The sequence below is a fragment of the Meriones unguiculatus genome, chromosome 17, assembly GCF_030254825.1.
Source record: "Meriones unguiculatus strain TT.TT164.6M chromosome 17, Bangor_MerUng_6.1, whole genome shotgun sequence".
Taxonomy (NCBI): Eukaryota; Metazoa; Chordata; class Mammalia; order Rodentia; family Muridae; genus Meriones; species Meriones unguiculatus.
In genome coordinates this window covers 47,648,427-47,662,373 of record NC_083364.1, presented here as the reverse complement: position 1 = coordinate 47,662,373, position 13,947 = coordinate 47,648,427, and the positions used below count along the sequence as shown (strand labels likewise).

Below are 13,947 nucleotides of genomic sequence, written 5' to 3'. Positions count from 1 at the left end.
AGCTGTATGGAAAAATGGAATTGACAGGAAAAATGGATGGAACTAGAAACTAAATTCAGGGAGGTAACCCAGGAAAATAAATGCCGCCTGACCTCTTTCATACATGGTTCCTAGCCTCTAGCTGTGAAATGTAAAAACCAGGGAAATAGAAAGGAGCCAATCAGACTGGGGGTGGGGTCAGGGCAAGGCTTTAAGAAAGGGAGTAGGAAAGACAATAGAATAAAGTAGAAGAGGAAATACTGGTGAAGGCAAGTAAGTGGGGAGCAAGGGGTTACTAAACCAAAACGGAATCTGTTTTTAAAAAAAGCCCATCTGGAAACTTGATGTTCTGTATGCTAATTTAAATATAAAACATTGTTCTTCAAAAAAGAAACACCAAATTTTAGCGCATATACCATTCCCACATTTGCTATAAATACCCACAAAACAAAGACCTAGGTGCTGAATGAAAGTAGTGCTTAAATACAGAGGGGGAAAAGAAAAAGAAAAAAAAATACAGAGGGAAGAGAAGTTTTCCACCTAAGTCAAAATCGTCATAGGAGGATGCTTTCTGATCTTACTGTTAGCGAAACCTCTTAGTAACTCTGAGCAGCAGCAGAAGTTTCCTTCCCCAAATCGTCTTTGTCATTCCTTCCCCAAATCGTCTTTGTCATATGCCTGAGCAAGCAAATACCACCCACACAGGACACACTGCCAAGGCATGACTGTGCAAACCCTCTCAAGAGAGGCTTCCTCAGAAACAGAAAAAGGCCCTCAGAACAGCACATGACTTCCCTGTGAGACTAAACAAATTTCATCTGTTGCAAAATGCTGCATTTCTGAGTGCACACTCCAAAGGAAGGGGAAAAAAACAAAAGGGAGGCGTTCCTGAAATACCGACATTAACAGCCCCTGGTTTGGGAGCCATTATTAGCTCAAGTCAAGCATAAAGTCTGCCGTGGTTAAACGGCTAGTGCAGCTGTTAATAGTCACCTAACATTCCTAATGCATAAAAATGCACATTCCTAATGCACAAAAGGCTAGGATTTTCTTCCTTTTTGCTCATTAGCAGGTCTTTTGGGGGAATGCAAACGTGTCATTAAAGATCTAATAAACAAAATTCATATTAAAAACTTTTAAATTGGCCCCAAACTGTAGGTTTTTTTTAAAAACTGAAGCTGTGAATACATAACTATCACTGTGAGAAAAAATAAGCTTATCGTAAACTTCAGAACCTGTCATCTTCATCTGTTGTTGAACATACACACACACACACACACACACACACACAAATACGCATTGGAATTGGTGGAAATATCTAAGAAAAACTAAGTAACAGTACTTCTGTGTTTGTCAGTCTTGAATTTCAAACTTCCTAATTGTTTTCTTTTGACCCTTAGCAACTCTTCAAAGCTATTCTAATACACTCAGATCTAACCACTCGGAGCGTGCAGCAGGAAGCCGTGTCTAATGTCTAGAGAATGCAAGAGATGGGAGTTTTGTTTCTTTCTTTTTCCTTGAATGTTTTATATAATTAGATGAATTATGATGTATTGTTTTCCCCACTGGAAAATGGAGTGTTGTTTATTTCTTTTACAAAAGAGAAATAGGTAGAACATAAAACTACATTACAACCTGAGGTAGTAAATTTATTATAATCGTGGATACATTTCTCCTGAAGATTCAAGGTTTAATTTTATTTTATTTATTCATTTATTTTGAGACACAGCCTATCTGTCTCATCCTGGCTGGCCTGTAGTTTGCTACATAGACCAGGCTAGCCTCAAACTCACAGAGATCCACTTGCCTCTGCCTCCCGAGTACCTCCTGAGATGTTTGCCAGTACACCGAGCTCAAGGTTTTACTTTAAATGAATACAACTTTATAATTCACATCTTCATCATAAAACATCCAGAAATACTAAGACCTTTATTAAGCTCTGCTTCAGGGTGACTTGTGCTACCCACAAGAATAATAAGGTCACTGTGGTGAGGGGACTCCTGGCTCAAATCACGGTTTATGTGGCAACGTTAACTGTGACTTAGGGAAAGTTTTTCTACATTTTAAAAGCTACATGCTGTAGCTGTAGGTTAGAAAAGTATCCTTCTTCCAAGATATCTTTGAGTAATAAATGGAGAGAGATGAAAGCTCGTGGACTGTGGTATTAAATTATCAGCTTTTCAAAGGCTCTCGGGCTAAGAGTACCATCATCTGAATGGTCTCACTGTACTCTATGCTGATGTGCAGAGTGGTGGGAGTATGTGATAGGCAGCCTGAAGATCCAACACACACACATACACACATGTATCCATGCATATACACATGCACATAAACTACATACATACAAACAAACATGAATTACTCTCACCCCTCACATGAATGAAATAAATCAGAGGTTTAAACATGAAGAACAAAAATAGGAAAAAAAAAAAAAAGAGGGGATATAAAGTTGTTTTTCAAGTCTCTAACAGCATACATGATGAGTAGGATTTTACTTTGCTAGGCCTAAGGGGTTTCCTGGGATGCAGAAATTTCAGTTCTAAATCCAGAAGGAAAAAAAAAGAAGAGTTTCATGTAAACTGAGATGGTTCATTGGCACTGAGCAATTGAAAGCAATCATAAAACAGAATACAGAATCTTCAATATTCCTGTTAGGGAACAACACAAAAAAGCAAACTATATTATTATTATTATTATTATTATTCAGAGTAGTACATATATGTGATGATGAATAAACAATTAGGGAAACAATTGTTCTGCAAAGGGAATGACTACCTCAGAAGAGAATGGCTGCTGTTAGAGCAGAAGTTGGGGAGTGGGGGAGATACACTTCGGGAGAGACTCACACTAGTATAACTATCCCTTCATGTTTATGCACGTCATACATTATACAGCATAGCGTATGTTAACGTGGAGGAAGATTAAAATAACTGCAAGTAAATTAAAGAGTACAAATTAGTCTGTTTTATTTCTAATATTTTTAGCCCAATCGGCACAATTGTTCTGGCAATTTGTCTCCTATTCTTGGACTTTATAAACCTTTTCTTATTAAAGACTTATTTAAAAAGTCTTATTAAAGATACTAACTTAGTAGCAGACAACACTTAGTTAGGTGCTATGTAACAAAATTTTGGATAGAAGCCCAAAGTTACAGTGAAGACAGAGGAGAAAGAACATCAAACTCCGAGTCAGACAATCAATGAACGTAATCACTTTTCAGTGGTTGCCCCTGCGATCTTACACGGGCTTCTCAGAACATCGGTTGCTTAACTGCACGTGTGAGAACTGGGTATCTGGCATTATTAGTGGCACTTCCGTTCCTACAGGTCGGTTAGTCACACTCTTAGTGACTGTATTTAAGAGGAATAGCTAGCCATGTGAGAAAAGTAAAACCAGGGTCCTATCTCACTCCTCACACAAAAGAAGTATTTTAATATAATTTTTTTAAGCCCTGAAAGAAAAAAGTGGGTTATTTGGGGTTTTTGTTTGTTTGTTTGTTTGTTTGTTTGTTTCTCAAACAGAGCTGACAATGGATAAGACACTATGTTGGTAGAGCTGCAAGGCTTCCTGGGATTTGGGAGTTTAGGTACTGAAGCCAGGAAGAAAGTTCCAGATAAAATGGGATAGTTGACTTTAGGCAGAAATGTTATTAACCCCCATAGAAAGCTGAAACTATAAATAAAAATACTGAAATATTTGACTCTAAAACTTAAATCCTTTCTATGGCAAAAAAAAAAAAGCATTAAAAGATTGCCAAGCACAATTGTAGAAACTATTCACAATGTTAATAATGAACAAATGCAAAGTTTCCTCATACTTCCTCATACAGAAATCATACAAGCAATTTGGAAAAAAAAATTGGAAAAGCTGGATGAAAGGAAATTGGATAAAAGACATGAATATCTTGACAAAAGATTTAACAACATGTTGGAACAATTCTACTGATCAGATAGAACACAGAGATCAAATAAAACACCCAGATGGCTGACAAAATCAAGACACAAAAAAAAATGATTACAAAAACAAATCTTAAGACACAGGAATTCAAACAAACAAGTTCAATGGAAAGATAAAATTTAGAAGGCAAACAATAATTGTGGTGAATAATAAATCTTATTCCAGTTTCTACAGCAAAGTAGTCATTTGTGTCAGCTACTTGTGCCAACTGCTAATAAAAGCCATCTTACTGTGGCAAAAATAAAAATTTAAAATTAAAAAAAAAAAAAAAACTCTTACTGTCAAATAATGAAAGCTAGTTAGTGGAGAGAAACTTGTTCCCTGACGTAAGACTCATTCTATATAGATGTGTGCAGCCGTGACCTTAAGGGATAATGGTCAGTGGATATACATAATATACTGAGTAGGTAAACAGATCCACATATGCAAAGACGTGTAATAAAAATGATGAATCCAGTATTGTTCTTATTTCTCGAGAAACTTAAAATGGCCAAAAACAAAATTTGTATTTGAAAATTCTTTGAAAACCATAAAATAATCATTTTTAAATGTTTACGAATACAGGCTGTGCTAAAAACTTCAGTTATGTTTTTGGACCTAATCCTCATAGCAACTCTAGACACTAGATTAAGGCATTGCAGCAAAATGTCTTGGATTAACTATTAACTGGCAGCTAATTTAAAGTTTTGAAAACATGATACGAATTGGCAAGAGCGACTGCAAGCTAGCTCAAGCCTACAAACTGTCAAGCGGCTGTCTGTGGTACGGAAATTAGAGAAAAGGTCAAACCCAGACCTTTAAAATGTGTGTGTACCTAGGGCTCTGTTCGGGGCTATAAACTTGACAGAAGCAGTGCAGCAAAGCAAAAATCAAGCATGATGTGATGGAGTCCAGAAGAAATACGATTTCCTGGTATGAAGGATCTAGAGCAAGTTAAATGGGGGAAATATTTAAAGTAAGAACGTTATGATTTGACAACAAAAACTTCAGAGATGGCTCTTAAGATCTGTACCGAAGCCATCTTAGTAGAGATGCAGGAGCAGAAACTAGCCTGAGACGGACCTAGAGAGCAGAGACGATTGAGTCAACAAAATGGAGACTTAGATAAGGATTCTGCCCTAGATAAGGTGAAAGCCGTGAGACCTTGGCTTTGTTTCCTGTTCATGTGAAACTTGGGGAAAAAGACAGAGCAATACCTGGCTGGTGCTTGAGGATTGTGAACGTGTCTAAGAACGGGGAAGACAAAGTGTGCTTGTAGGTGGAAAGAGCTAGAAGTTAAACGATGAAGAAAGCTAACTGCGAGAGCAGGACTCTAGATGTCCTGAGGCCGTAGGAGGCAAAAAGTAAAGTGGTTTCCTTTTGAAAAGAGCTAAGAGGGCATGATGACAGATGCATGAGGTATAAGGCAGTCAAGGCAAGTGACAGTTAAGTAGCTTGGTGTCTGGTAGCTGGCAGGGCTCTAGGCATTCTAGGACGAATGAAGCAAGGTCTCAGATGCTCTACCACTGAGAGGTTGAAGTCCACACTGCAAGATGAGTCCAGCAGAAATGAGCTACTGTCCTCTGACTGTGGAACCACAGGTACAACCCAGGGAGCAAAGAAACTAAGAAAGACCTAGGGCAGTTCGCTCAACCCCGGCTTTATCCATAATCAACTACAAAGGTTCATGGAAACCCAGATGCCTGGACCTTTGAAAGCCTGAGGCTCCCTAGCAGTTAGGCTCCATAGGTGTCTCCACGTGGCACAACTTGTTGTCGTTGTTGTTGTTGTTGTTTTGGTGTTTTGTTTTTGTTTTTTGTTTTTGTTTGAGACGGGATTTACCTGTGTAGCCCTGGCTGTTCTGGAACTCTCTCCGTAGAGCAGGGTGGCCCTGAACTCAGAGGTCCGCCTGTCTCTGCATCCCGAGTGCTGGGATTAAAGTCGTGAGCTGCTGCCACTCATTTCAGTGTGACACATTTAAAAGTACTGCATTACAATAGCCCCTGGGCAACAGCTAAGACGGAATCAATGAAGGTTTACTTTGGGAATAAAGATAGCTGGACTTAATCATTTGGAATCTACCAGTATTTACTGCTTCAACCTTTTTGTTGACACCTTAGAAAGGATCATAGAAGTAAATGTCCCTATAATGTGCAATAAATAAGTTGGAAAGACAGATGCATTTCATGGTAAAGTTTAAAAATATATATCAAAAGGAAAGTAAGATACTGAATACTTTAAAACTGCATGGCCTCACACACTGATCAGAAAGATATTTTTCCTGGGTCACCACATTGTCTCAGATAGTGTTCTCAATGGACTCCCAGGTTTACCGCTGTTGACAGGGTGGTGGGGAGGGAGATTCTGCTTTTCCCTTTTTGCCACAGTCCTTTCCCCTTTCTTTGCTGCCTAACTTCTAGAATGAGTGGCCACAGCTCTCAGCATCACTTTTCCTCCCACTCACTTCCTCAGCAGTTTCAGCAATCTGACTGTTCCCCCACCTTCTACTCAAACTGCAATCTTGAAGGTCGCCAGCATCTGTACAGCCAAATTATGTTTTCTTGGCAGGATCTGTGCACCTGTGTTGTTTGACTGGGTTTTTATTATTTTTATTGTACACTTGGGTTGATTGGCTGGGTTAGAATTAAAATGGGATTATTTTTATTAAGGCTTATTTTTTAATCTAATAAAATAAATAAAATCAGAAGGTTATGATGGGCAAGAATGCCGTGCTGTCATGGCTCTGTGAAACCTTGCATAAAGGCCATTGCTGCATCACACAGAAAACAAAAGACAATTACCCAACAACTACAGGCAGATATGGACAGACCCGACTCATGCCATGAATCCTTGTAGCCAGTGATGATAGTTTGAAGACATCCTGTGTAATCCTTCTCTTTCCACCTTTAAAAACTTCTCTTTGAATACACACAGAGCTGACTATGACATGGACTGCCAGTATGGTGCAACTCCTAAACATATTTACTAAGCTTTGGAGCATCTCTCTTTGCTCTCTAAGTTAACAATAAACATGGTCACTTTCTCCTTCTGAAGCCCCTAGCACACACCTACACATTTCCTCTGTCTCCTTTCCTGCCTATTTCTCCTTGAGCAGCTTGGTCTAGGTGTCCTCCCAAGCGTCAGCTGCTCCGGCATGTTAGTTTTTAGTTAGTTAGTTAGTTAGTTAGTTAGTTAGTTAGTTAGGTTGGTTGGTTTTTGTTTTGTTTTGTTTTGTTTTGTTTTGTTTTGTTTTGTTTTGTGACAGGTTTCTCTGTGTAGCCCTGGCTTTCCTGGAACTAACTCTGTAGACCTGGCTGGCCTTGAACTCAAAGATCCGATTGCCTCTGCCTCTGCTGGGATTAGAGGCATGTGCCACCACCACCCAGCCACCGTTATTTAAAAAGAAAAAAACAACAACAACAAAATTTTGTTTGCTTGCTCTTTTGAGACAGGATCTGACTATTTAGCCTCGGCGGACCGTACCATCTGCTTCACCTACCTAAATGCAGAGATTGCAGGCTTGCACCATCTATAGGTCTTTTGTTGCTCTTCTTTCTCCGTATCTTCTCCCGTTATTCATCTTCCCGTCTTCCACACTGTTGATTCCCTCACTCCAGGCCTACCTCTCTGCGTATCACACAGACTGTTCCACCAGCCTGGAGAGCTCATCTCACAGTGCTTCCAGTAGGGCTCTGCCATCTCCACCGCATCTGTCCCTTCCTTGGGGAAGCCTTCCTGACCCTCAGATAAGAGCGTTTGTAATCAGACTCACCGACTACATTTTAAGCCATCATGTATTTTCCCTACATGTTTTATGTTACTTATTTTCAAGAATTTGTAGAATATCTAGCTTCCTACCAGATTCTAAGCTCTAAGAGAGTAGGATAGATAGATAGCTGTCTTGTTGAAGTGCTGGAGCTTAGTTTAAAGGCTGCACATGGCAAACCAATGTTCTGCCGCTGAGCTGCATCTCCAGCCCCTCCACATCTTTCATCAAGTACAGTATAAAGCACAGTCACTGACACATAGCAGAACACTCCCTTACTTGCTAGCCGATCAAATGATCGAGCCTCATTTTAGCTGTGACTTATTTTTCCTAAACAAGAATCTCAATAGCTGCCCTTGAATGTCACTGTCATTTTCAGTGCATCACATATAAAACCTGGGGGTCTCTCTTTCTCTCCCTACAGCTCTTGACCTTCTAGAGAGCTGTTCCAAGCCAACTCAACTACTGAAAGGTGAGGTGACACTGTCAGTAGTTCCTTGAACATGGCTAGTCTTCATTGGTCCACACACAAAAATGGTAAATTTAACATGGAAGTGTCTTAAGTCCTTCCTGTCTGAAAAGTATGTATCTCTTAGTACTGTCATACCTATTTGTTTCACAAATGAGGAAATAGTATCCAAAGAGGTTAAGCAATCCCTTATAGATGAAAATACCACAGACAGATTAAATGTGGCAAAAAACCAGCAATAAGGACAAAATGTTGAAATCAGCCTTCAAAGATAGGAGATTAAATTCGGAGAATCAATATGACTGGCAGGCTGACTTTCATTAGAGTTCTCTAAGTGCTAAAGAGGGGAGAATCAATCTCAACCTGTAATTCTACACATCTCCAGCAAAAATATGCTTGGATAATGAAATTAAAGGTGTCAGACACAAAATGGTTATTTCATTATTTTCATATAAAAGAAAAGTGAACTTCTTAACAGCAAAAAGTAAAATAAAAATTAAAGATATAAAATTGATTTGGGGAATACGAGCAGACAGATTTTCAGGAAAGAGTGAAGAATATAAGAGGCGGCAACTATGGTATGTTCCACCCAGAACCCCGTTAGGGACAGCCCTCGCTCCTATGACTGAGAGCATTGCTAGTAAACAGTCTTCAGTTTTCAGGAACTTCAAAAGACTGTTTGCTTTCTATGCTCAAAGTCAAGCCCTTCTCAGGGTAGCACACCAAATATCTGAATAAGGACCAGCATTCTGATCAATGCAGTCTCTAAACAACCCACCTAGCTCAGCTCCTTGCTGTACCCAAAGAGAGTGATGACTGAGATGCAGGGACATCTGTACACTAAACTCCAGGAAACCCTGACACAGCATCGGCAGTTCAAAGCAGCAGAGATGCTTAAAGAGAATTACTTGTTTCTAAATAGAAGAACTGCCAGTTGAACTCAGAGCTGGAACTTCTCTGTGGCACTTTCCTTAAACACAAATGAGATTGTATTCTCGGAACGGAGCATAGGTTTTCAGACATGCAAGGCATCTAAATTCTACGTATGAAAACCTCGAAATTATTTGCTTAGTGTTGATGCATGAATGGAATGATGTCGGTTCTTGGCAGAGACTGAAATGAGTAGATTATAACTCTCACAAAAATTACATGTATTTGTGACATTTATTATTTCTTAAAGTGACAGATGGTGATTACTTCTTATGGAAGGGTTGTCATCACTCAATCCAAAGCTATGTGACACCCACTGTCTGGCTCCCTAGACCCAGTCAGAAGCTAGGACATGGGAGTCAGCGACATCAAGGGAGAAGACGAAAAAGCTCATTGTCACTGATAACATCTTAATGACTGCATAGATTAATTCTTCAGAAACAGTATAAAACCAAATGACCACTGGATGGTTTTTTTAGGTAGCATCATCAGCTGAAATTTCTCTGGTCCTACTGAGAAGTTTACCTACAGTGAGTACGTTCATTCATGCCCATCTTACTCTTCCCATTCTGAGCTGGCCAACCACCTTCTGTCTAACGTCTGCCTCAACTCATTTCTCAATCTCAGAGCATTTCTTCCCTCCTAGTTAAGGCTAAGCACATAGTCTGTAGGCAAAACTGTCTCCTTTCTCATTTCTTATTAGATACTCTCTCTGTGACAGAGGAGATAGTTATGGCTCCTCAGACCTGAATGCAAGCACTTCTGGTGCTGCCTCTCTCCTTTACACCTCTGCATTGGCTTTGAGGGGATATCCACTCCACACGTGGTTCACAAACGCTGGATTTTTTTACTCTCCCCAGTCTGGATAGGATTATACATCCACCACCTACTCTCAGCCTCCAATGTGATAGCACGGAACTTTCTCTTGTAGGAACCCCTGTGAAGAAGCTCCTGATTCCTGCTTCAGGGGGAACCCTTTACTAAGTGCCAGCACCAGTCAACAGGATGCCGCTGGCACATTACCGAAACTACTGCCTTCGATTACTGTTTCTCTTCACTGGCTAACAGATGACCTCACTCACCATCGACAATATTCAGATTCTCTGTCTCTTAAAGTCCCTAGGAGTGCAGCCTTGTTTTTTAGTATATGATACACTGTTCCTGCACACTAAATCCCATTGTCTCATAGAACTCCTCCACTTTCCTTCTCTGCCTTTCTCTCCCTACCAATCCTGACAGTGAAGGCCCACTCTTCTGTAACACTATCAACACCCTATGGTTTTACAATTCTTCGAATTTTCTTGCCTCAGCATTTTGTGATTTTTGAATGTTCCTTAAGGATTTCATTTTATTTTCATCTCCCTCATTTAGATTGCTTGAAACTTTTAGTTGGTGTTCTTCCCCGCCAGACACACACACACACACACACACCTCTTAGCATTTTTATTTACTGGAATCTTGAGCGTTAATGTCCAGGGAAAAACACACCTATGGGCTAGGCTAATAGGCAAATTTACAGTTACCACAAACTTAAAAAAGGAAGATAGGGCTGAAGTTAATGAGGACCATTCCTTGCTTTTCTGGTATTGCTTTTAATCTCTAGTAAGTCTCACTGTGTCTCCTCTTGTTAGTACCTGCCCCCTAGTGGAAGTTAAGGAAAATGAGTAAAAATTATAAAAAAAGGAAAAAAACAGTAGAGGGTTGGCAACTTTTTCTTTTTTCTTTTCTTTTCCTTTTTTTTTTTAACTTTTATTGGCAAAACCAGTAACTTCAATAAAATATGGAATGATTTGAGTCAGGGCATGAACCTATAATTTGAACACAAGAAAAACTCCAAAGACAATGGGACAAAATAGGTAGAAAGAAATGCCACAGGGTGTGGAAGTGAAGGACAGGCTGCCATGCAAGAGATGGACAGCTTAGATTCCTTTTACATTCCCCCTGAGTGTTTTAATAGATAAATAGCATATGGTTTGAGGTTAAAAGCAAATAGGCAAAGCAAAAGCATCCTATCATTTGCCCTGATAGCCTAGCTTTCTCTCCTGTGACTGGATCTCCACAGAGTGAGCTGCTCCTGTCGGCAGCGCCGGTAACAAGGCCATAATCTCAGCCCTGCTGGTTTTCAGCTATTCTAAATCATTCCTTGGTGAACCTGTCACGCCAAATCATGTGTACGGAGTAATTTACTTACTGGCACTCTAAACCCTTGATTTTATGCTGCGAGCACGGGTCTCAGAGATTTGATGAACGTAGTCTCTCCAACCTGTGTTCAGATGCAGTTTTAAAAATTAACCCTTCAGCCTTTAAAATTCAGCTTTCTCTGTTCCGTGTTGTGGCTTTTCTTTCTGCTCCATTAAGTTAATGCTCAACCTGACACAAACAGTCCTTGCCTGCCCAGCTCTCCCTGTCACACTGGTCATGCACGGACTTCATGAGCTTTCTAGAGAAGCCCAGCTACTGAAAGATGTAGATCGCAGTTCCTCCCCACCCCCCATACGAATTATAACCAAATATTCGCTTAGCATTTTCAGCAGTGCTAAAATGGGTGGTTCTCTCTGGTGAAAAGCAATACGGGTAAACTACCCACTCAAATATTTTATGACACTTATGGAAATAAATAAGTGTGCCCCTAATCCTTTATAATGGTGGACAAACCATCCCCCCACCAGGCATCGGGTTCTGTCTGTAAAATGGAGCTGTCTTCCATGCCTACCTTCATGCTGTACTATGTACATCAAAGAGAAAAGAGATGTGAAAATTCTCAGCAGAAAGGTGCAACAGGAGACCGTAGTTGTTTTATGGGGGCTTACCAGTAGGTTTATGATGAGATAGTCTTTTTCTCAACGACAGCAAAGAGGATTTCAAAGGAATTCAGATGAAAGGGGAAAACACCATTTCTCCTTTGAATCGTCAAACTATAAAATTTAGAACTAAGTACGTTGTTCCTTTGCAGCTGCTCCATCAACTAAAAGCGAAACATGAGAAGTCCCTCCCAGATCAACTCCCACCTACATTCTAGAGTGAAACCAGGACACCCCCACAGTAGCCCCAAATTCTATCAACTCCTACAAAACTGCAGACACTGAGGAGTGCACGTTCTGATTCAGAAAGTGTCTCCTGTAGCCCACACATCTTTAAGATAAATACAGACTTACATCACAGATATGCCAGTGTAATTGTGCAGTCACAGAGTGATCCAAAAAAAAAAAAAAAAAAAAGAATTCCAACTTACACTTTTGGCAAAGGCATAGGAAGCCTAGATGGGATACCAGAGATGATAGTTATTTAAAAAAAAATAATGTAAAAAGGAGAAAATACAGATAATCTGTGAGAATCCATGTCACTTTGGTTGCTATGAATTTCTGCTTAATTTATTCTACCTTGTCCTAAATGGGGAGGGGAGGGGAGGAAGTGGCAGCAGGGGACATCATAGAATCGTGTGTACTGCAGGACACAAAGCAACATACACAAGACAAAGAAGGGAAGGTGAGCTAACTCACATCTGCAAGAACCCCCCTCTCTACAGCAGCAACCGGCTTGCATTGACCGGGGAAAAGGGCAAGGCTCAAAAAGCTTCGCAAACAGGACTCTCCTCCAAGCCATTCTCCCAAAGAAAATTCAGACTCACCAGCCACAAAGATTCCCCATATCAAGAGCACCACTAGGTCAGAAGTTCTCCGAAAGTTGAACATTGCTGTTTTCGGGTTTTCTGCCGTTCACTCGGTACTTTTTCTCCTCACAGGTAGGGGAGCAGCACTGATCATGACCAGGTTTCCTCCGCCCTTCGTGACTTCTGAGTGGTAGCCTGTCCCTTAGCCCATCAGCGGAGAGCACTCCTCTCCTTCCCGTCCCCTCCTTCGACACGAGGTGGTTTAGTCCCGCTAGCAACTTGGAAGAGAAGAAACTTCTGTGGGACTTGACACAGCAATAGATTTCCTGTGCAAAGCCCTGAAGCAAAGACAGAGGAAGCAGACTGAGGGAGTTATCTTTCACCTCATTGGTTCTCCTCTCCTGCTGCCCGCAGATAAACTGTACACTAAGGCTCTGAATGTGCCCAAGACAGATATCCATCTTGAATGGATGTGTCTTAGACTTCCATTCAAAATTGAGGTGGGATATTGATATCATGCCTGTAAATTTCCTAACCGTAAGTGACTTCTGGAAAGTTCCCCAATTTGAAAAAAATTAAAATTAAAATTAAAAATGTGTACAGTCTTCCTCTGGCTTTAGAGAGAGAATAAATGTGTCTATTTGAAAATAACCTTGGTAAAATCACTATCTAGTCTGGAAGTCCATACCTGGTGCTGGAAGCATCATACGTGTACCACTCTTCTGTTGTTACTCTAACAATCTGGAAATTGGTGGCTTAACACAAAAGCCTGAATGGTGTTGCAATGGGTTAAAAGCAAGGCCAGGCCAGGGCTTTTACGTCTTCTGGAGACGCAACCTTTTCCAGCAACCAGAAGATGTTTCTGCTGTCTGGCCTGTGTTCAACGTTCTAACCTCTGCTCCACTGTCATACTCGACTGCCTGATAGTGACCCTTTGCCTCCCTCTTATAAAGTCCTTTGTGATTAATTTGCCCCACTTGACTGTCCATCTGAAAATCCCTAATTTAATTACATTCACAGAGTGCATTTTTGGCAGGTCAGTGAACTTTCAGTCACGGACCTGTGGAGGTTCAGTACTGAATTTCCGTCCTCTCTGACTTTCGAAGGGTTAGGTTAGTGTAAGCCCAGATAATCACTATTTAGTTGTCACACATCTGAGAGTCTGACTTTCCAGAAAAGTTCTCTGCAATGTAACTAGTTAAATATGCACTTAGATTACATTTGAGAAGAAGAAAGAAAAAAAAAAAAACTCTGCGG

General features: G+C 40.4%; 1 pseudogene; it reads right to left on the bottom strand.

The window, feature by feature from the left end:
• The window catches only part of LOC110565183 (cell surface glycoprotein CD200 receptor 2-like), a 128,914-nt pseudogene extending 115,876 nt beyond the window's left edge, over positions 1–13,038 (bottom strand).
• Between the last annotated feature and the right edge of the window lie 909 nt (positions 13,039–13,947).